Source organism: Lissotriton vulgaris, chromosome 4_1, assembly GCF_964263255.1.
Source record: "Lissotriton vulgaris chromosome 4_1, aLisVul1.2, whole genome shotgun sequence".
Lineage (NCBI taxonomy): Eukaryota > Metazoa > Chordata > Amphibia > Caudata > Salamandridae > Lissotriton > Lissotriton vulgaris.
Window position 1 is genome coordinate 1054310828 of NC_141691.1, and position 22054 is coordinate 1054332881.

Sequence of the window (22054 nt, forward strand, 5' to 3'; positions counted from 1 at the left end):
TATATCTGTGTACATCCTGTAAATCATACATTTGAATCCTGGCAGATGCGCTCAGCTGTTTTTTACACTACCAAGGTTTAGAAGAATACCTTGGCGAGGGAGCCCCACAGAACATTTATTTTGCACAGGTTGCACCATATTTTGTGAAACCTCATATCTATGCACAAAATAATACCTCTTAACTCAGGATGGAAATAGAGAAAACTGCATAACATCAACAAAAATATCCAGTTAAAGAATATTCCAAGTCACTAAAGTAACATCTCATTGCTAGACATCACTTCCGACTAATTTTGCACGTCTCTGGCGAACTCCTTAAATAAAACTGAGGGAGTTCCCCCTCTCCATGTTGAGTGACATCCTCAAACTGTCCAAAAATTAAGAGTATTTAAAAAACATGCGGATGAGACACGGTACTCTGGAGAGTAAAATAATTCCTAGTATGTTACAGGGCAATGCCAAGACTTCTGAAGTCTTCTAAACTTTGTGTTGTGTGTGGGGCACCACATATGCATGAGAACAAGGTTGGATGTGGCGCTGTCAGGGCACAGTATAATCCAATGTATGTAAAAATAAAAAGGCTTCTTTGGACTAATCGAGTTCACGTATCAGAAAATAACAAAACATGAAACTATGATGTAAGAAATTCTCATTCCCTTTAGCTGAGATATTCAATTATTTTGTGAAATAGACTATGAATTTTTAAACTTCTGTCATTCTGTTAGTAAAAAAGGTTATTTTAAAATACGTAGCATACGTAGCATAAACAAATAGAACATACAGCGGGCATCCTCTATATAAAGCACACCCAAGTCTAGTCTCGTTCTGCGCTCTCTCGCCTAGCAACAGCTCCAATGTGGTTAATCACCCAAATTACCTTGTCATTTCGTCCTTTAGCAGGAAAGGGCAGTAGTCGTAGGGATCCAGGTGGTATTTTACAATTTCAAGGCACAATTGTTCATTTCCAAACACATTAGAGACGAATCTGTCCTTCGAATTCCTGGAAACACGAAGCGGAGCGTACTCATACCCTTTAATTGATTTTACTGGTCACTGGAGTGACGATGCAGATCAGATAAGGATGTGCAATTTATTTTACAGAATTTCACTTTCAGTTTTAATTGAGAGCACAGTCTGTACTCAGAAGAGCAACCATGTCCTGACGATCATTCCATAGCAATGTCTATTTTTGTCCGGGGATTTATTTTGCTGCCTTGCCTCGCATGACTAACATTTAATATTATTACTATAAAAACAGTCCTTCGGAGTACAAGAACGCACACCGGTGATCGCCATATAATACAGCTCATTTTGAGTCACTTTACAAGGGCACCATAAGGCAGGAAACAACACTCTTGTCTCGAGGTTTAACGTCGACCTTGCATCATTAAAAATCTGATCCAAAAGCTTTGATGGTAGAATTCAGTGAACAAGACCCAGGGCTGGATCACAAAACATTTTGACTGACACGATTTCATGTCCTTGATGGCACATTTAGGCAGCTCTTGCTCTAAACAAACACTTTACATCTGGTTTACGAAAACAGGATTCTGGTGGCGGTAATGTGTGACAAGAACGTGTGCACATATTCGTGGGTGGTATTCTGTTGTGCTGGTGATGTGCTGTATTTGTGCTGCATTATTGCAATGTGATATATTTATATTCTACTGCAGTAGTGATGTGCAGCGTTTTTACGTTTTTTATTGTGATGTACCTTGCTATGTTTTACTTTTGTTGTTTTGCTTTGTGCATGTTACTCTGTCATGTTCTGTTGCTTACATCACATATGTCAAAATATGCTGCTGCATTTCCAGGCAAGAGCAGCCCATGGCTTCAAAGTTTGCACTACAGGCTACCTTTTACCACTAAGGGCCTCATTATGAGTTTGGAGGTGCAGGAGCAGGATCACCCTGCTCCTGCACAGCCAAACCTGTGGTTGAACCGCCTGCCACATTAGGAATGTTCTTCTGTCTGGCGGGAGGTTCTTTCGCATTCCGACAGTGGTGCCTATGATTTGATGCCGAAATAATCAATTGTGGGAATGGACACTGGTATCTACAATAACCATTGGTTATTCTTTGACAACCCTCATAGACGCTGTTTGATTCGGATGTAAACTGTGCGGTATATCTTTTCGTCCGCCCCTTGTCAAGCGTCAGGGCATAGTCATTGGGTTGCCAAATATCGTGCTATATGCCTGCCTCACCCGAGGCAACCTCAAGTTAGTGTAGAAGTGTCCAGAGATAGGGGACAGTTCTCAGGAGGAAGTGGGTAGAAAAAACGTTTAAAAATCGGTGACTCCCCAAAAATAAGATTTATTAAAGAGGAAAAAAGGGGTGAGTACCGGTGGTTAAATAATCTTGGTTATATTGAGTAATCGAGTTACAGGATTACCATATTACTCTTAAAGACAAGTCGACATGTTTCAGCTCACCTGGGGCCAGAAGGTCTACGGAGCTTTCGTCAGGACAAAAACAAATGACAGGACAAAGAAATAGGGTTGAAAGTACTCACACAACTTGTGCAGTTTTCATGGATTAGTACGAAGATCTCATATTGAGATTCCTGTAATATGAGGACAAAAGATAATACAAATGAACGTTTACATGAAATAATGGCATAAAGCACGCTTGCGCAGCTTAGGGCTTCAAGCTAGGAGAGAGGAATATTAGTTCTTCAAGTAGAGTGCACCTAATTACGGGCACTGTTGGGGGACGGGTGTCTAGAAGAGTAGAACGAAAGGAGGTTCAGTTCACTGGAGTTATGGACAATTATAAAGGTAGTTAGGCAGTGCGCAGCAACCAGTTTAAAGTATTAAAGCGGGTCACAGGTTTCAACATGTCTAAGGTAGAGCACTACGGGGAAGGTAGTGAAAGAGTAGCAATATCTCACATACCTTCGTAAATAGTTAATTTCTCCACATCAGGTTGCAATGGAGTCGCTAATAACGAGGTCTTTGCTACAAAGGTGGAACAAACAAAAGGTATATTCAAGGTTAGGGCCTCACGGATGTAACTAGTGCCAAAGGTCTAGGGATGTTTGTTAACGGAGCTGGCCGCCATTCTTACCCGCGTGTAGGAGAGCATTTGCTCCTAGTGCTGACTCTGCCCCTGGAAAGTAAGGAGGATCAACTCAGGTCACTATTTATAGCGCCAAAATAGAAAAGGGGTTACCAGGTAGAATTGACCTACTTAAAGATGGTGGGTCTGCGGAGGTAGGTAGTGCACTCATTAGTGTACGATTGAATGTAAACATATGAAGCCTGTGTTCAGAGAACAGATTCTACTGGAGAGATTCGTATCGGTCGATGTGACATACAGATTCTCTTTTCTCAGGAGATACTTTTTCAGTGTTCAAAAAGGAGTTTATAGGGAACAGATTAGGAGAACTGATGCCAAGGGATATTGTCATTCAATCCCGATATATGGGTTTTGAGGCGATTGACCCATCGCTGTTCCTTTTCGAAAAGGATCTGTTCAGCATTTTGGTTTTTGTCATGGAGCATCTCAAGGATTGTCCAACTCAGGTCATCGCATGTGTGTCCAGCCTCCACAAAATGTGTACAGAGTTTCGTGGTGTTTTTCTTCAGTCTCACATTGCTTCTGTGCTCACCTATGCGTATTTTAACTTTTCTGCAGGTCATGCCCACGTATTTCAGTTGGCAGGGACATGTGACCAGGTACACCACATGTGTTGAATTACAATTTGTGTGTGATCTTTGGGTCCAGATTAAATCATCGGTCAGCTGTAAAGTCTTAGTGGTCTTGGTAAGTTTACACACGCATACTGTAAACAACGAAGGAGTGACTAAGGTGCAAAACAAAAGTGATAATCGTGAAGGGTTCAAAAATAACGCTTCACTGTGTACTGCACGCGTGATCAATGCTCACACGCGTGCAGAAAATATAGTGGGGCAGTCTTAAAAATCCATTAGGGGGCCCGGACGACCTTCTTCAACTGGAAGAAAGTCAGGGCGTTTGCTGGTCACCTTCTAGTGGGTAGAGGGAGAAGACCTAAGTTCTTAGAAGGACCCTCACTCACCACTAGTTGGTGACATGCTTCATCATCGGGTCCCCGCTGGGGTGACCGAATGTCTCCCCAGCGTGCTACGACGCCTGATTACAGCGGAGCAGGATGTGGTGGGTGCAACAGTGCCCAAATTAGGAAGTGACTAAACGTGATAGTGCAAAAGTGTATTAAACAATTAAAAAATGCAATGGTTGTGCCTTTAGAAAAAATTGTAATAATGGCCAACCTGCATTGGTTAAAAACAAAGTGAGCGGAATCCCACGGTTCTTAATTAAGGAACCGGAGTCCTAAGTCAGAAGTAAAATTTGGTCGACATGTTTCAGCTGTTAAGGTTGCATGTAGCTCAGCTTTCTTCAGGACCTAAAACATAAGTCCTCCGGTGGTGTGCACGCTCTAAGGTGCACCCTCCAGTGAGGCTCTAAGTGTGAAATTTTTTTTTTTTTTATATCATATCAAAGGATGGAAGAACATTCCATCACCACCACACTACTCACTCTGGTAGGGGTGTGTTAAAAAAGGAACCTGTGAAAAAGAAGGGACAAGAACAAGACCACAAACATAAAAACATGAAAGAGAAGGGTTAATTCCTTCTAAGAAAGGTTGGTTTCATGTAAGTTCAACTCTGGGTATCATGCACAATTAGTGTGACACCCATAATGGGGTGCTACCTTATATTCCTTAATCAGGTGCACCAAAATTCGCTGTCAGAACCAGCCCAGTGAATGAGTCCGTGTCCTGAACATGCTCGAGGGTCAGTGGGATCAAGCAATATGTCACTCAGTTCTGGGGCGGTAAAATTAAAAACCACAGTGATAAGAGAGTATAAGCAAGTATTTTCTTTGATGTTTAAATATACACACACACGTGTAAGGGGCCAGGAACCCCCTTCCCAGCGTGAGTAAAGGATGCTTAGCAAACGGGGGGTGACGGTTTTAAGCAAGCATATCCACAAGAATTTGTTTGTCCTCATCCGCACAAATAGAGGGAAGAGTCCTCTTCGAATTATTATCAGGAAGACGATTTGAAAATGGAAATATGTAAAATAACTCACTTCCTGAGGGAACAAATTGTGCTCCTTCGGAAATGACAGCCTGGGTTGATTTCACGCGGCGCTATTTTGCCAACAGTGAAAAAACACCAATCAGGGGGGTGTCGGTTTTTGAGCAAATGATATCGCTTAGTCAAAATTCGTCTCAGATAAGGCGCTCGCCACCATGTTTGCAATCGAGTATCACTTACTTCCACGCCAGCGGCTCCCCACCGTGTACCTACACGGACTATAGCTGTCTCCCGGGAACGAAGAAAGATTAGCGCACCCGGTTGGTTTAAAAGACCAAGGAGACTGATTGGACGCACCTGCCCTCGTGGGTGCATGACGTAGGAGGAAGTGCCGCGTCTTAAAGGCATAGGCACCAATTTGCACGGAAGGCTATTTTGATTGGTTACAGGTTACCATGTGGGGGTGGACTGAACCGGCATTACGGAGCTGTTAGTTTCAAGGTCGGGTGTTCGATTCCCGGTATTATCACACCACAAATTATCAATAACATTGGTTGTTAATTGGTTGTTAATTTTAAATTTAAATTGTAAATGTAAGGCAGAGTGATCGTCTGATCATAGGATGATACAGCTGATCAGGCAAGATGTCCACAGTGTGAATGTGGTTCCTTAGCCTCAAACTCCTATTTATAGCTAGTTTTTTAGTTTGTTAATTAATGACTTTACAGTTAGGGCAAAGAAAGATATTCTGTGCACAGGTCCCGCATTTAGATAAGGGAATTAGTAATCACCTGGAGAGAGTATGGTAATGCCCACCAGGAATGGAGAATTTTATGTGCACAGGTCCTGCATTAAAGTAAAGAAATGCGGATGAATGGAATGGGTAGTTGTCTTTGCGGCACAGTTTAAACTCAGTCCCTGGACTAGGGTGGACAGAATCCACCTCAAATTTGGAAACAAATTCAGTTTATTATTGGACTTGAGTTATTGTTCGTCAACGTAATACCGTACCCCAAGGTATATCATCATTGAGGCCTTTCGTGTTGGTACTCAAACGGTACACCCAACGTTGTTCTTTCTCGAATAGTACGGACTCTGAACTGCCCTCCAGATGTTCCAGGATGGTCCATTCGAGGTCATTGGGTGTGTGGTTAGTCTGTAGAAAATGTGCAGTAAGTTTCGTTGTCGTTTTTTTACAACGAATATTGCTCCGATGTTCGCATATTCTTGTTTTGACACATCTGGGTGTCATCCCAATGTATTGTAACTTGCATCTGCAGGTGATCAAATAAACTACATTTGCTGTGTTACAGTTGGTGTGGTTACGTTGCACCCAGCGTGTGCCATCCGCCAAGTCCAGGAATTTTGTATGTGAAGTCAGATGGCAAATACTGCAGTTACCGCAGGGTTGATGGCCTGTCACTGGTGGTAGCCCCCAAGCGTTGAGAACGCTCAGTAGTTGGTTCTTGTTATTACTGTTTCTTGGTCGTATGTGAACCAACGAGTCTTTTAAGCTGGTGGACCTTTTGTAGGAAAAAAGTGGTTTTTGCCAGTGTGCCTTACTGCTAGTGATGATTCTCCAGTTTTTCGATACACATTTGCTCACTGCGTTTGATAAAGGATTAAAAGTGGTAACGCATGTGAGGGGAATCTCATTCACCTCTGAAGTGGGGTTATCTTCCAGTAGAACCTCCCTTTGCTGATTCCGTGCTCTCTTTTGGCTGGTGTTCAGGATCCTTGATGGGTATCCTCTTTTCTCCAATTTTTCGGTTAACACACTTGCCTGCTGCTTGTATGCAGACAGGGTGCTACAGTTGCGCCGTATTCTTAGGTATTGCCCATACGGGAGATTCTCCCGTAGGGCCCTGGGGTGGTAACTGGTGAAGTGCAGCAAGTTGTTTTTTGCTGTCGGCTTGATGAACGTCTTTGTCTCCAGTCGGTTGCCCTCCCTCTTGATGGTAACGTCTAAAAACGTGAGCTCGTCCCGGGAGTGTTCATGAGTGAACCTCAGGTGATCGTTTAACGTATTGATCCAGGTGTAGAAGTCAAGTAAAGTGGATTCATTCCCATGCCAGATCATGAACACATCATCTATATAACGACGCCATACGGTGATGTTACTACCGTATGGGTTCGCGGGGTTCAAGATGTGTTTAGACTCGAAGTCGTATGCGTAAAGACCAGCTACCGATGGGGCAAAAGTGCTGCCCATTGATGTTCCCGTAGCTTGGAGGTAAAGTTGGCCTTCGTATTCAAAGAAATTCCGTTTAAGAGCAAGAGTGGCACAATCGACTACGAAATCCCGGGAGGTGTTGAAATCCCACACTGCTTGGTCCAGCGATTCCTTGACCACTTTTATGGTCTCATCCTGCGGAATGCAGGTATACAGGCTCTCGATGTCCATAGAGACAAGGAAACACGGAGCATTTGGTAGAGAAATCGTATTGAGCAGAGACAGAAAACTCTTGGTGTCCTTAAGGTAAGTGGTTGTGGATTGTACAATTGGTTTAAAAAAGAAGTCACAATACTGTGAAAGAGGTTCCAGGAGGGATCCTAGGCCCGAAACTATCGGTTGTCCCAGAGGGGGTTGTACATTTTTATGTGTTTTTGGTAACACATAAAAATAAGGGACCCGTCCCTCAGACATCGTTAGGAAGTCAGCCTCTTTCTTTGTGATATAACCGTCCCTTTCTGCTGTTGACACTAGATCACAGATTTCATTTCTTAGTTCGTTAGTCGGGTCCACCTCTAAAGGAATGTAGTTGTTGCCATTGCTTAAGAGTCTCCGACACTCTGTGTCGTAGTCGCTTTTTTTAAGGATCACAATCCCGCCCCCCTTGTCCGCATTTTTTATGACGATATCCTTGTTCTTCTTAAGGGATTGAATGGCCTTAAATTCATCAGCGGACAGGTTCTTATAAGGGGTCGGTTCCTGCATTTGTTCTATTTCTTTGAACACAGCTTGTTCAAAGGCTAGGATTTCAGGTGCGACTGTGTGTGTTGGTGGTACAAATGTTGATTTCAATTTAAAATCAGTGTCACTCTCAATGTCAGCCACTGTTTCTCTCTCTGATGATTCAAAAAAGTTCTTCAGGCGTAGCTTTCTGAAGAACTGACTCAACTCGCAATGGAGTTTGAAGCGATCCAGTTTGGGAGTTGGAATGAAACCTAGTCCTTTTTCCAAAACTAGTGTTTCAGGTTCGCATTGCTGGGACCGGGTCTCTGGTCTGTTGATGTTGGGCCCCTGCCATCCCGGCCCTTTCCAGGCACCTTTCCCCCCTATGATGGGCTGGAATTCTCACTTCATGCCCTATCCAAATTTCCACCCCCAAAGTTACCCGCATCCTTTTCAGGACAGAGGCAGGCGGGGCAACCGAGGGAAACAGAAGGGTCCCAACCACGTACACTGGGACACTCAAATAGGGATGGAGGATCTTAACGACCCAACATCAACAGACCAGAGACCCGGTCCCAGCAATGCGAAACCCTAGTGGTGAATTTATCATCTTACAATCTCTCTCAAACTGAAACACTAGTTTTGGAAAAAGGACTAGGTTTCATTCCAGCTCCCAAACTGGATCGCTTCAAACTCCATTGCGAGTTGAGTCAGTTCTTAAGAAAGCTACGCCTGAAGAACTTTTTTGAATCATCAGAGAGAGAAACAGCGGCTGACATTGAGAGTGACACTGATTTTAAATTGAAATCAACATTTGTACCACCAACACACACATTCGCACCTGAAATCCTAGCCTTTGAACAAGCTGTGTTCAAAGAAATAGAACAAATGCAGGAACCGACCCCCTATAAGAACTTGTCCGCTGATGAATTTAAGGCCATTCAATCCCTTAAGAAGAACAAGGATATCGTCATAAAAAATGCGGACAAGGGGGGTGGGATTGTGATCCTTAACAAAAGCGACTACGACACAGAGTGTCGGAGACTCTTAAGCAATGGCAACAACTACATTCCTTTAGAGGTGGACCCGACTAACGAACTAAGAAATGAAATCTGTGATCTAGTGTCAACAGCAGAAAGGGACGGTTATATCACAAAGAAAGAGGCTGACTTCCTAACGATGTCTGAGGGACGGGTCCCTTATTTTTATGTGTTACCAAAAACACATAAAAATGTACAACCCCCTCCGGGACGACCGATAGTTTCGGGCCTAGGATCCCTCCTGGAACCTCTTTCACAGTATTGTGACTTCTTTTTGAAACCAATTGTACAATCCACAACCACTTACCTTAAGGACACCAAGAGTTTTCTGTCTCTGCTCAATACGATTTCTCTACCAAATGCTCCGTGTTTCCTTGTCTCGATGGACATCGAGAGCCTGTATACCTGCATTCCGCAGGATGAGACCATAAAAGTGGTCAAGGAATAATCGCTGGACCAAGCAGTGTGGGATTTCAACACCTCCCGGGATTTCGTAGTCGATTGTGCCACTCTTGCTCTTAAACGGAATTTCTTTGAATACGAAGGCCAACTTTACCTCCAAGCTACGGGAACATCAATGGGCAGCACTTTTGCCCCATCGGTAGCTGGTCTTTACGTATACGACTTCGAGTCTAAACACATCTTGAACCCCGCGAACCCATACGGTAGTAACATCACCGTATGGCGTCGTTATATAGATGATGTGTTCATGATCTGGCATGGGAATGAATCCACTTTACTTGACTTCTACACCTGGATCAATACGTTAAACGATCACCTGAGGTTCACTCATGAACACTCCCGGGACGAGCTCACGTTTTTAGACGTTACCATCAAGAGGGAGGGCAACCGACTGGAGACAAAGACGTTCACCAAGCCGACAGCAAAAAACAACTTGCTGCACTTCAGCAGTTACCACCCCAGTGCCCTACGGGAGAATCTCCTGTATGGGCAATACCTAAGAATACGGCGCAACTGTAGCACCCTGTCCGCATACAAGCAGCAGGCAAGTGTGTTAGCCGAAAAATTGGAGAAAAGAGGATACCCATCAAGGATCCTGAACACCAGCCAAAAGAGAGCACGGAATCAGCAAAGGGAGGTTCTACTGGAAGATAACCCCACTTCAGAGGTGAATGAGATTCCCCTCACATGCGTTACCACTTTTAATCCTTTATCAAACGCAGTGAGCAAATGTGAATCGAAAAACTGGAGAATCATCACTAGCAGTAAGGCACACTGGCAAAAACCACTTTTTTCCTACAAAAGGTCCACCAGCTTAAAAGACTCGTTGGTTCACACACGACCAAGAAACAGTAATAACAAGAACCAACTACCGAGCGTTCTCAACGCTTGGGGGCTAACACCAGTGACAGGTCATCACCCCTGCGGTAACTGCAGCATTTGCCATCTGACTTCACATACGAAATTCCTGGACTTGGCGGATGGCACACGCTGGGTGCAACGTAACCACACCAACTGTAACACAGCAAATGTAGTTTATTTTATCACCTGCAGATGCAAGTTACAATACATTGGGATGACATCCAGACGTGTCAAAACAAGAATATGCGAACATCGGAGCAATATTCATTGTAAAAAAACGACAACGAAACTTACTGCACATTTTCTACAGACTAACCACACACCCAATGACCTCGAATGGACCGTCCTGGGACATCTGGAGGGCAGTTCAGAGTCTGTACTATTCAAGAAAGAACAACGTTGGGTGTACCGTTTGAGTACCAACACGAAAGGCCTCAACGATGATATACCTTGGGGTACGGTATTACGTTGACGAACAATAACTCAAGTCCAATAATAAACTGAATTTGTTTCCAAATTTGAGGTGGATTCTGTCCACCCTAGTCCAGGGACTGAGTTTGAACTCTGCCGCAAAGACAACTACCCATTCCATTCATCCGCATTTCTTTACTTTAATGCAGGACCTGTGCACATAAAATTCTCCATTCCAGGTGGGCATTACCATACTCTCTCCAGGTGATTACTAATTCCCTTATCTAAATGCGGGACCTGTGCACAGAATATCTTTCTTTGCCCTAACTGTAAAGTCATTAATTAACAAACTAAAAAACTAGCTATAAATAGGAGTTTGAGGCTAAGGAACCACATTCACACTGTGGACATCTTGCCTGATCAGCTGTATCATCCTATGATCAGACGATCACTTTGCCTTACATTTACAATTTAAATTTAAAATTAACAACCAATTAACAACCAATTTTATTGATAATTTGTGGTGTGATAATACCGGGAATCGAAATCCCGACCTTGAAACTAACAGCTCCGTAATGCCGGTTCAGTCCACCCCCACGTGGTAACCTGTAACCAATCAAAATAGCCTTCCGTGCAAATTGGTGCCTATGCCTTTAAGACGCGACACTTCCTCCTACGTCATGTACCCACGAGGGCAGGTGCGTCCAATCAGTCTCCTTGGTCTTTTAAACCAACCGGGTGCGCTAATCTTTCTTCGTTCCCGGGAGACAGCTATTGTCCGTGTAGGTACACGGTGGGGAGCCGCTGGCGTGGAAGTAAGTGATGCTCGATTGCAAACATGGTGACTAAGCGATATCATTTGCTCAAAAACCGACACCCCCCTGATTGGTGTTTTTTCACTGTTGGCAGAATAGCGCCGCGTGAAATCCACCCAGGCTGTCATTTCCGAAGGAGCACAATTTGTTCCCTCAGGAAGTGAGTTATTTTACATATTTCCATTTTCAAATCGTCTTCCTGATATTAATTCGAAGAGGGCTCTTCCCTCTATTTGTGCGGATGAGGACGAACAAATTCTTGTGGATATGCTTGCTTAAAACCGTCACCCCCCGTTTGCTAAGTATCCTTTACTCATGCTGGGAAGGGGGTTCCTGGCCCCTTACACGTGTGTGTGTGTATATTTAAACATCAAAGAAAATACTTGCTTATACTCTCTTATCACTGTGCTTTTTAATTTTACCGCCCCAGAACTGAGTCACATATTGCTTGATCCCACTGACCCTCGAGCATGTTCAGGACACGGACTCATTCACTGGGCTGGTTCTGACAGCGAATTTTGGTGCACCTGATTAAGGAATATAAGGTAGCACCCCATTATGGGTGTCACACTAATTGTGCATGATACCCAGAGTTGAACTTACATGAAACCAACCTTTCTTAGAAGGAATTAACCCTTCTCTTTCATGTTTTTATGTTTGTGGTCTTGTTCTTGTCCCTTCTTTTTCACAGGTTCCTTTTTTAACACACCCCTACCAGAGTGAGTAGTGTGGTGGTGATGGAATGTTCTTCCATCCTTTGATATGATATAAAAAAAAAAAAAAAATTCACACTTAGAGCCTCAAGGGAGGGTGCACCTTAGAGCGTGCACACCACCGGAGGACTTATGTTTTAGGTCCTGAAGAAAGCTGAGCTACATGCAACCTTAACAGCTGAAACATGTCGACCAAATGTTACTTCTGACTTAGGACTCCGGTTCCTTAATTAAGAACCGTGGGAGTCCGCTCACTTTGTTTTTAACCAATGCGGGTTGGCCATATTGTAATTGTTTAATACACTTTTGCACTATCACGTTTAGTCACTTCCTAATTTGGGCACTGCTGCACCCACCACATCCTGCTCCGCTGTAATCAGGCGTCATAGCACGCTGGGGAGACATTCGGTCACCCCAGAGGGGACCCGATGATGAAGCATGTCACCAACTAGTGGTGAGTGAGGGTCCTTCTAAGAACTTAGGTCTTCTCCCTCTACCCACTAGAAGGTGACCAGCAAACGCCCTGACTTTCTTCCAGTTGAAGAAGGTCGTCCGGGCCCCCTAATGGATTTTTAAGACTGCCCCACTATATTTTCTGCACGCGTGTGAGCATTGATCACGCGTGCAGTACACAGTGAAGCGTTATTTTTGAACCCTTCACGATTATCACTTTTGTTTTGCACCTTAGTCACTCCTTCGTTGTTTACAGTATATATGATTGGGGTACAGGAGTGTCTACACCCTACCTCTCTTGTTGATATTGAAAAAAGTTTACACACGCCACAGGTACCACAGGGAAAATGCCCTGTTACGGGGGCCATGTTGACATTTCTAATGGTCGACACGGTGGAATTTTTCTTCTTTGGTCGAGTGTGCACCAGCACGTCTCTCAGATTCTCTGTTCTTTTATTCGCGAATCTTGGTTTTGGCCAGTTGAACGTTCCTGAAGTTACTATTCTCCAGTTTTTTCTGATCAACTTTTGTATTTCGTAACTAGCTGGGAAGTAAGTTGTGACGCAGGTGACCAGATCTTTTATTGGTTCTTTTTCATGCATCTGCAGCAGGCATTCACGTGGTTGGTTCTTGGCTCTCTTTCTGCATTTTGCAATCACCCGAGGCATATAGTCTCTAGCTCGCAGTTTTCTACTCAGGACTGTGGCTTGTTCTTTATAATCACATTCTTTACTGCAATTGTGTTTATGCCGGAGAAATTGGCTGTATGGAATATTGTCTCTGAGTGGACGAGGGTGGTAGCTCTGATAAGACAATAGACTATTTTTGGCCGTTGGTTTAGTGTAAGTCTTAGTCTCAAGTTTACCCTTTTCAGCGAAGATAGTCAGATCAAGAAAGTCAATGTTTGTGTTGCTGGCGGTGAAGGTGAATTTGAGCCAGCGATCTCTCCTGTTCAACCATTCTATGAATGTAGTTAGGTCTTGTTTAGTTTCCCAGATCAACAGGATGTCGTCGATGTATCGTTTCCAGTATTTGATACTGGAAACGTACGGATTTTCGTTGTTTAGGACAAACTTCAGTTCGAATTGGCTGACGTATAATCCTGCTACTGATGGCGCAAAAGCGCTGCCCATGGAAGTCCCGTGGCACTGTAGGAAGAGGAGTCCATTGTATTCAAAATAGTTCTCCTTTAAGGCTAGCCTGCAGAATTCTAGGACAAAATGACGGGGAGTTCGGTGGGACCATTCTTCTTGGAAGAGTAGATCCTCAAGCATTTGCATTGTGTCATCTTGTGGCAAGCTCGTGTACAGCGATTCGACGTCTAGTCCTACTAGGATCATGCTCAGTCGGTCGAATTCTTTATCTGCAATCTGTATCAACAGATCGCGGGTGTCTTTGAGGTATGTCGGGGTTTTCTGGACGATCGGTTTTAGATATTCATCCGCAAATTTTGAGAGAGGTTCGAGGAGCGAGCCAATCCCCGACACAATTGGGCGACCTGGCGGTGGTAACTTGTTTTTATGAGTTTTAGGGAGTGAGTAGAAAAATTGTATTTTCGGTACTCGTGGGGTCAGAAAATCAGCTTCTTTTTTGGATATCCATCCGTTTATTTCTGCTTCATGAATCATTATTGCGATGGTGTTTGTAAGTCTTGCAGTTGGGTCAGAATCCAGTCTTCTATAGAAAGTTTAATCGGATAATAGAGCAAGGCATTGCTGGTTATATCCTTCCTTTGTAAGGATCACTACCCCACCACCCTTGTCCGCTGGCTTGATAATAATATCATAATTATCTCTTAGCTCTTCGAGGGCACGTCTTTCTTTTTTGCTAAGATTTTGGAAGGGTTTTTTCTTTTTGTCAAGATTGTCTATTCCTTTCAAAATGGCCTGCTCGAAAGCTAGTATTTCGACTGGTACATTGTTTGTGGGGGGTAAGAATTTGGACTTCCTCCTTAACGTGGTGTCTCCTTCATTGGTGGACTGGGGCGAGCCGTCAAAGAATGCTTTGAGTTTTAATGTTCTACAGAATTCCGACAATTCACATTTGAGTTTGAAGGGATCCAACGTGGGGGCCGGGACGAAACCAAGACCTTTGTTTAGGACTGTAGTTTGTTTTTGGGACAGAATAGTATCTGTTAGGTTCACTATTAGTGATTCTTTTTGTTCTGTTCCGTCTGTGCTGATGACATGCTGCGGGTTTGTACATTGGGAGGACGATCTTGCCATGTTATGTTTTTCTTTTTGCCTCTTGGTTGATTTTGGCCTCTCCCTAAAAAGGCTGCGCTGATTGATGTGGTAGAATCTGGTTATGTAACATTTGGTTCCCCATTTGTTGTTGTTGGTCACCACCCTGGTTGTTCATGGGGTTCATCCAGCCTCCGTATGGGGGCATGAAAGGTTGGAAGAAGGGCATTGGGTTTCCCGGAAAGAAATGTGGTCTATGCCATCTGTTACCTCTATTTCCACGTTGTGGGCCTCTAAACCTCGAGTTGTTACGTCCCCTCCTCGACATTTGTCGGTCCGGATTTCCCTCTGAGCCATCTGAGGACCACCCTGCAGAGTCTGTATCCGAGGTGATCTCAGTGACAGTATAGTCCTCCTTGGAGTAGGGGTGCATACGTTCTTGGCTGAATTTTTTGAGATCTTTTGCTAGTTTCTGTAGTTTGTTTTGCATCAGGAACTGCTGAGTTTCATCCATTTCTTTGTTGATCTCGTCTAATCTTTTTTTGTAGACTTGTGGGTTGATGCCGTTCCTCAATTGATTTCACAGGTTAGGATTTCCGCTAGTAACGCGTCTGATAGTCTTTTGGCTGTCTTGACTATGAGCACTAGTCCAAGGTACACTTCCAGGATATGGAGGTCCAGTCTCTGCGGAATGCTAAATCATGTAAAAAGATTCTTGGTGCATTAGATATCCATAGGCCTCTCGGTGCTGATTTGGTTCTCAAATATTCGGTCATGATAATACCATGTATTGCAGTTCTTATCTGTTCTCTCTTCTTATTTGTTAGGGTATCCCATTCATCTGTTTGTGCAATAGCTTGTGTAAAATCTGCGTTCTGTAGTAAGGATTGTGCTGCTAGAATTTCATCTATGTCGCTACCAGTGAAACTGAGACCAACATTGTCCTCCATCATTCAAGACTCGTAATCCCAATAGAAAAAGAAAAAGAAATACACCTCAATGTCAGCAGAATAGTGAGCAAGGGTGTTGTATTCCCGCAGCTGTGCGCTGCTTAAAGGCTTTCATCAAAAAGGAGGGAAGAGGGATTGAGGTCCATTCAGTTCCCCTGGGTAGATCATGAAATAATCAATTGTGGGAATGGACACTGGTATCTACAATAACCATTGGTTATTCTTTGACAACCCTCATAGACGCTGATTGATTCGGATATAAACTGTGCGGTATATCTTTTCGTCCGCCCCTTGTCAAGCGTCAGGGCATAGTCATTGGGTTGCCAAATATCGTGCTATATCGGGGCTGGATGTACCCCATGAACCCCTACAACCAGGGTGCTGACCAACAACAACAAATGGGGAACCAAATGTTACATAACCAGATTCTACCACATCAATCAGCGCAGCCTTTTTTAGGAAGAGGCCAAAATCAACCAAGAGGCAAAAAGAAAAACATAACATGGCAAGATCGTCCTCCCAATGTACAAACCCGCAGCATGTCATCAGCACAGACGGAACAGAACAAAAAGAATCACTAATAGTGAACCTAACAGATACTATTCTGTCCCAAGAACAAACTACAGTCCTAAACAAAGGTCTTGGTTTCGTCCCGACCCCCACGTTGGATCCCTTCAAACTCAAATGTGAATTGTCGGAATTCTGTAGAACATTAAAACTCAAAGCATTCTTTGACGGCTCGCCCCAGTCCACCAATGAAGGAGACACCACGTTAAGGAGAAAGTCCAAATTCTTACCCCCCACAAACAATGTACCAGTCGAAATACTAGCTTTCGAGCAGGCCATTTTGAAAGGAATAGACAATCTTGACAAAAAGAAAAAACCCTTCCAAAATCTTAGCAAAAAAGAAAGACGTGCCCTCGAAGAGCTAAGAGATAATGATGATATTATTATCAAGCCAGCGGACAAGGGTGGTGGGGTAGTGATCCTTACAAAGGAAGGATATAACCGGCAATGCCTTGCTCTATTATCCGATGAAACTTTCTATAGAAGACTAGATTCTGACCCAACTGCAAGACTTACAAACACCATCGCAATAATGATTCATGAAGCAGAAATAAACGGATGGATATCCAAAAAAGAAGCTGATTTTCTGACCCCACGAGTACCGAAAATACCATTTTTCTACTCACTCCCTAAAACTCATAAAAACAAGTTACCACCGCCGATCGCCCAATTGTGTCGGGGATTGGCTCGCTCCTCGAACCTCTCTCAAAATTTGCGGATGAATATCTAAAACCGATCATCCAGAAAACCCCGACATACCTCAAAGACACCCGCGATCTGTTGATACAGATTGCAGATAAAGAATTCGACCCACTGAGCATGATCCTAGTAGGACTAGACGTCGAATTGCTGTACACGAGCTTGCCACAAGATGACACAATGCAAATGCTTGAGGATCTACTCTTCCAAGACGAATGGTCCCACCGAACTCCCCGTCATTTTGTCCTAGAATGCTGCAGGCTAGCCTTAAAGGAGAACTATTTTGAATACAATGGACTCCTCTTCCTACAGTGCCACGGGACTTCCATGGGCAGCGCTTTTGCGCCATCAGTAGCAGGATTATACGTCAGCCAATTCGAACAGAAGTTTGTCCTAAACAACGAGAATCCGTATGTTTCCAGTATCAAATACTTGAAACGATACATCAACGACATCCTGTTGATCTGGGAAACTAAACAAGACCTAACTACATTCATAGAATGGTTGAACAGGAGAGATCGCTGGCTCAAATTCACCTTCACCGCCAGCAACACGAACATTGACTTTCTTGATCTGACTATCTTCGCAGAAAATGGATTAACTTGAGACTAAGACTTACACTAAACCAACGGCCAAAAATAGTCTATTGTCTTATCAGAGCTACCACCCTCGTCCATTCAGAGACAATCTTCCATACAGCCAATTTCTCCAGCATAAACGCAATTGCAGTAAAGAATGTGATTATAAAGAACAAGTCACAGTCCTGAGTAGAAAACTGCGAGCTAGAGACTATACGCCTAGGGTGATTGCAAAATGCAGAAAGAGAGCCAAAAACCAACCACGTGAATGCCTGCTGCAGATGCATGAAAAAGAACCAATAAAAGATCTGGTCACCTGCGTCACAACTTACTGCCCAGCTAGTTACGAAATACAAAAGTTGATCAGAAAAAACTGGAGAATAGTAACTTCAGGAAAGTTCAACTGGCCAAAACCAAGATTAGCGAATAAAAGAACAAGGAATCTGAGGGATGTGCTGGTGCACACTCGACCAAAGAAGAAAAATTCCACCGTGTCGACCATTAGAAATGTACACATGGCCCCCGTAACAGGGCATTTTCCCAGTGGTACCTGTGGCGTGTGTAAACTTACCAAGACCACTAAGACTTTACAGCTGACCGATGATTTAATCTGGACCCAAAGATCACACACAAATTGTAATTCAACACATGTGGTGTACCTGGTCACATGTCCCTGCCAACTGAAATACGTGGGCATGACCTGCAGAAAAGTTAAAATACGCATAGGTGAGCACAGAAGCAATGTGAGACTGAAGAAAAACACCACGAAACTCTGTACACAGTTTGTGGAGGCTGGACACACATGCGATGACCTGAGTTGGACAATCCTTGAGATGCTCCATGACAAAAACCAAAATGCTGAACAGATCCTTTTCGAAAAGGAACAGCGATGGGTCAATCGCCTCAAAACCCATATATCGGGATTGAATGACAATATCCCTTGGCATCAGTTCTCCTAATCTGTTCCCTATAAACTCCTTTTTGAACACTGAAAAAGTATCTCCTGAGAAAAGAGAATCTGTATGTCACATCGACCGATACGAATCTCTCCAGTAGAATCTGTTCTCTGAACACAGGCTTCATATGTTTACATTCAATCGTACACTAATGAGTGCACTACCTACCTCCGCAGACTCACCATCTTTAAGTAGGTCAATTCTACCTGGTAACCCCTTTTCTATTTTGGCGCTATAAATAGTGACCTGAGTTGATCCTCCTTACTTTCCAGGGGCAGAGTCAGCACTAGGAGCAAATGCTCTCCTACACGCGGGTAAGAATGGCGGCCAGCTCCGTTAACAAACATCCCTAGACCTTTGGCACTAGTTACATCCGTGAGGCCCTAACCTTGAATATACTTTTTGTTTGTTCCACCTTTGTAGCAAAGACCTCGTTATTAGCGACTCCATTGCAACCTGATGTGGAGAAATTAACTATTTACGAAGGTATGTGAGATATTGCTACTCTTTCACTACCTTCCCCGTAGTGCTCTACCTTAGACATGTTGAAACCTGTGACCCGCTTTAATACTTTAAACTGGTTGCTGCGCACTGCCTAACTACCTTTATAATTGTCCATAACTCCAGTGAACTGAACCTCCTTTCGTTCTACTCTTCTAGACCCCCGTCCCCCAACAGTGCCCGTAATTAGGTGCACTCTACTTGAAGAACTAATATTCCTCTCTCCTAGCTTGAAGCCCTAAGCTGCGCAAGCGTGCTTTATGCCATTATTTCATGTAAACGTTCATTTGTATTATCTTTTGTCCTCATATTACAGGAATCTCAATATGAGATCTTCGTACTAATCCATGAAAACTACACAAGTTGTGTGAGTACTTTCAACCCTATTTCTTTGTCCTGTCATTTGTTTTTGTCCTGACGAAAGCTCCGTAGACCTTCTGGCCCCAGGTGAGCTGAAACATGTCGACTTGTCTTTAAGAGTAATATGGTAATCCAGTAACTCAATTACTCAATATAACCAAGATATTTTTAACCACCAGTACTCACCCCTTTTTTCCTCTTTAATAAATCTTATTTTTGGGGAGTCACCGATTTTTAAACATTTTTTCTACCCACTTCCTCCTGAGAACTGTCCCTTATCTCTGGACACTTCTACACTAACTTGAGGTTGCCTCGGGTGAGGCAGGCATATAGCACGATATTTGGCAACCCAATGACTATGCCCTGACGCTTGACAAGGGGCGGACGAAAAGATATACCGCACAGTTTACATCCGAATCAATCAGCGTCTATGAGGGTTGTCAAAGAATAACCAATGGTTATTGTAGATACCAGGGTCCATTCCCACAATTGATTATTTCATGATCTACCCAGGGGAACTGAATGGACCTCAATTCTTCTTCCCTCCTTTTTGATGAAAGCCTATGATTTGATGCCCCCTTTGTTTGTACACCTCCATGAAAAGTGTGGTGGTGAGGAAACTCGTACTAAGCATATTGCAGCCTCAAGACTGATATGCCACCACCAGGGATCTCGGCTTCATGGTGGTTGCGGTGGTTCCGGAACCGCCCGTCCCCCCTTCAGCTCTTCAACTACTTTAGATACCAAAGAGTCCAAAACTGTGGCAGAAACTGAGGAGCACATTCACTATCATTTCAAGCAACACGGCTCAGCAAGGGAGAGAGCAGAAATGCTCCATATTTATAAAGATATAGAGCATTCTTGCTCTCTCCTTGCTCTGGCACACTGTGTGCTGTCTAGTGCCAATGCAGGCATTCTTGCACCATAGTTCAAGGATGCATGTGTTAAGGGCGGGATTGCTTTTGTGCAGAAAGGGATAACTTCCTGCACAAAAACAATCCAAAGAGTAAGTAAGGAGTACAAATAAAGATATTTCTTCTCACTGCACCTTTATCTGGTAAGTGTACCATTTTGGCGCATACCCATGTTTGCAAGTCTTTTTAAATCAGTGTTTGCATCAAAATACACGGGTGGATGTACAGAAATGCCCATGCTCCAGCCATGTACTGCCTACCTGATGCAAAGCAGTGCAAGGCAGCGCGATGAATTGCATTGTGTTAATTTGTATTTATTAAACCAATCAAAGTCATACAATGTGGCTTTGCGTGGTTTAGAAAATACCAAGGACAATTTAGCATCTGGTCTGTGCCACAAAAGTGACCCAACCATGATGCAAAATCATAGTGAATCTGCACCTGAGTCTTGACGTCTGCTTTATCTGATGCAGCCCAAAAGCTTCAAATAAATGTGTTGGTGCAATTGCTGGAAGGTTTAATTGACATTAGTCTCTTTTCAGTGGCCTAGCTAGGTCTTTGACCACCCATGGCGGTCCCAGCGTTTGCCGCCCACGGCTGCTGCATGTAAGAGCGGAGGGGGAGGCGTGCTGGTGACTCCTGTAAATGTCGCCCGTGATGGCCACAGGTGCTACTGCCCCAAAACTCGTGCTGCCTGGGGCGGACCGCTGTCCCCTTTGCTACGCCACTGTGTCTTTGGCCTCAATGTTTAGGTCTTTTGGGAGGGGGAAGATGTCATTACAGCACTACGTGAACAAGGCATGCAGTAACTTATTTCTAGTTTTCCTTATTCATGTAAAAATCATAAGAACCATTAGGTTGTGTAGGCCACTTTAGAACGCTAACTAGAAAATACAACATAACTATAATATGTTCAGAATACATGAGTCTTAAAGGAATTGACGGAAGGGCACCACCAGGAGTGGAGCCTGCGGCTTAATTTGACTCAACACGGGAAACCTCACCCGGCCCGGACACGGAAAGGATTGACAGATTGATAGCTCTTTCTCGATTCTGTGGGTGGTGGTGCATGGCCGTTCTTAGTTGGTGGAGCGATTTGTCTGGTTAATTCCGATAACGAACGAGACTCCTCCATGCTAACTAGTTACGCGACCCCCAGCGGTCGGCGTCCAACTTCTTAGAGGGACAAGTGGCGTTCAGCCACACGAGATCGAGCAATAACAGGTCTGTGATGCCCTTAGATGTCCGGGGCTGCACGCGCGCTACACTGAACGGATCAGCGTGTGTCTACCCTTCGCCGACAGGTGCGGGTAACCCGCTGAACCCCGTTCGTGATAGGGATTGGGGATTGCAATTATTTCCCATGAACGAGGAATTCCCAGTAAGTGCGGGTCATAAGCTCGCGTTGATTAAGTCCCTGCCCTTTGTACACACCGCCCGTCGCTACTACCGATTGGATGGTTTAGTGAGGTCCTCGGATTGGCCCTGCCGGAGTCGGCAACGGCCCTGGCGGAGCGCGGAGAAGACGATCAAACTTGACTATCTAGAGGAAGTAAAAGTCGTAACAAGGTTTCCGTAGGTGAACCTGCGGAAGGATCATTAACGGCGGAGCGACCGACGGCGCCAGCCCGAAGCCCTCGGCCACCTCCTGAGAGCACACACCGTAG

The 22054-nt window shown here is 44.1% G+C and overlaps 1 pseudogene; it reads left to right on the forward strand.

The window, feature by feature from the left end:
• Nucleotides 1-21311: 21311 nt before the first annotated feature.
• Nucleotides 21312-21981, forward strand: LOC147722854 (18S ribosomal RNA; annotated as a pseudogene; the record flags this gene model as incomplete).
• Nucleotides 21982-22054: the final 73 nt, after the last annotated feature.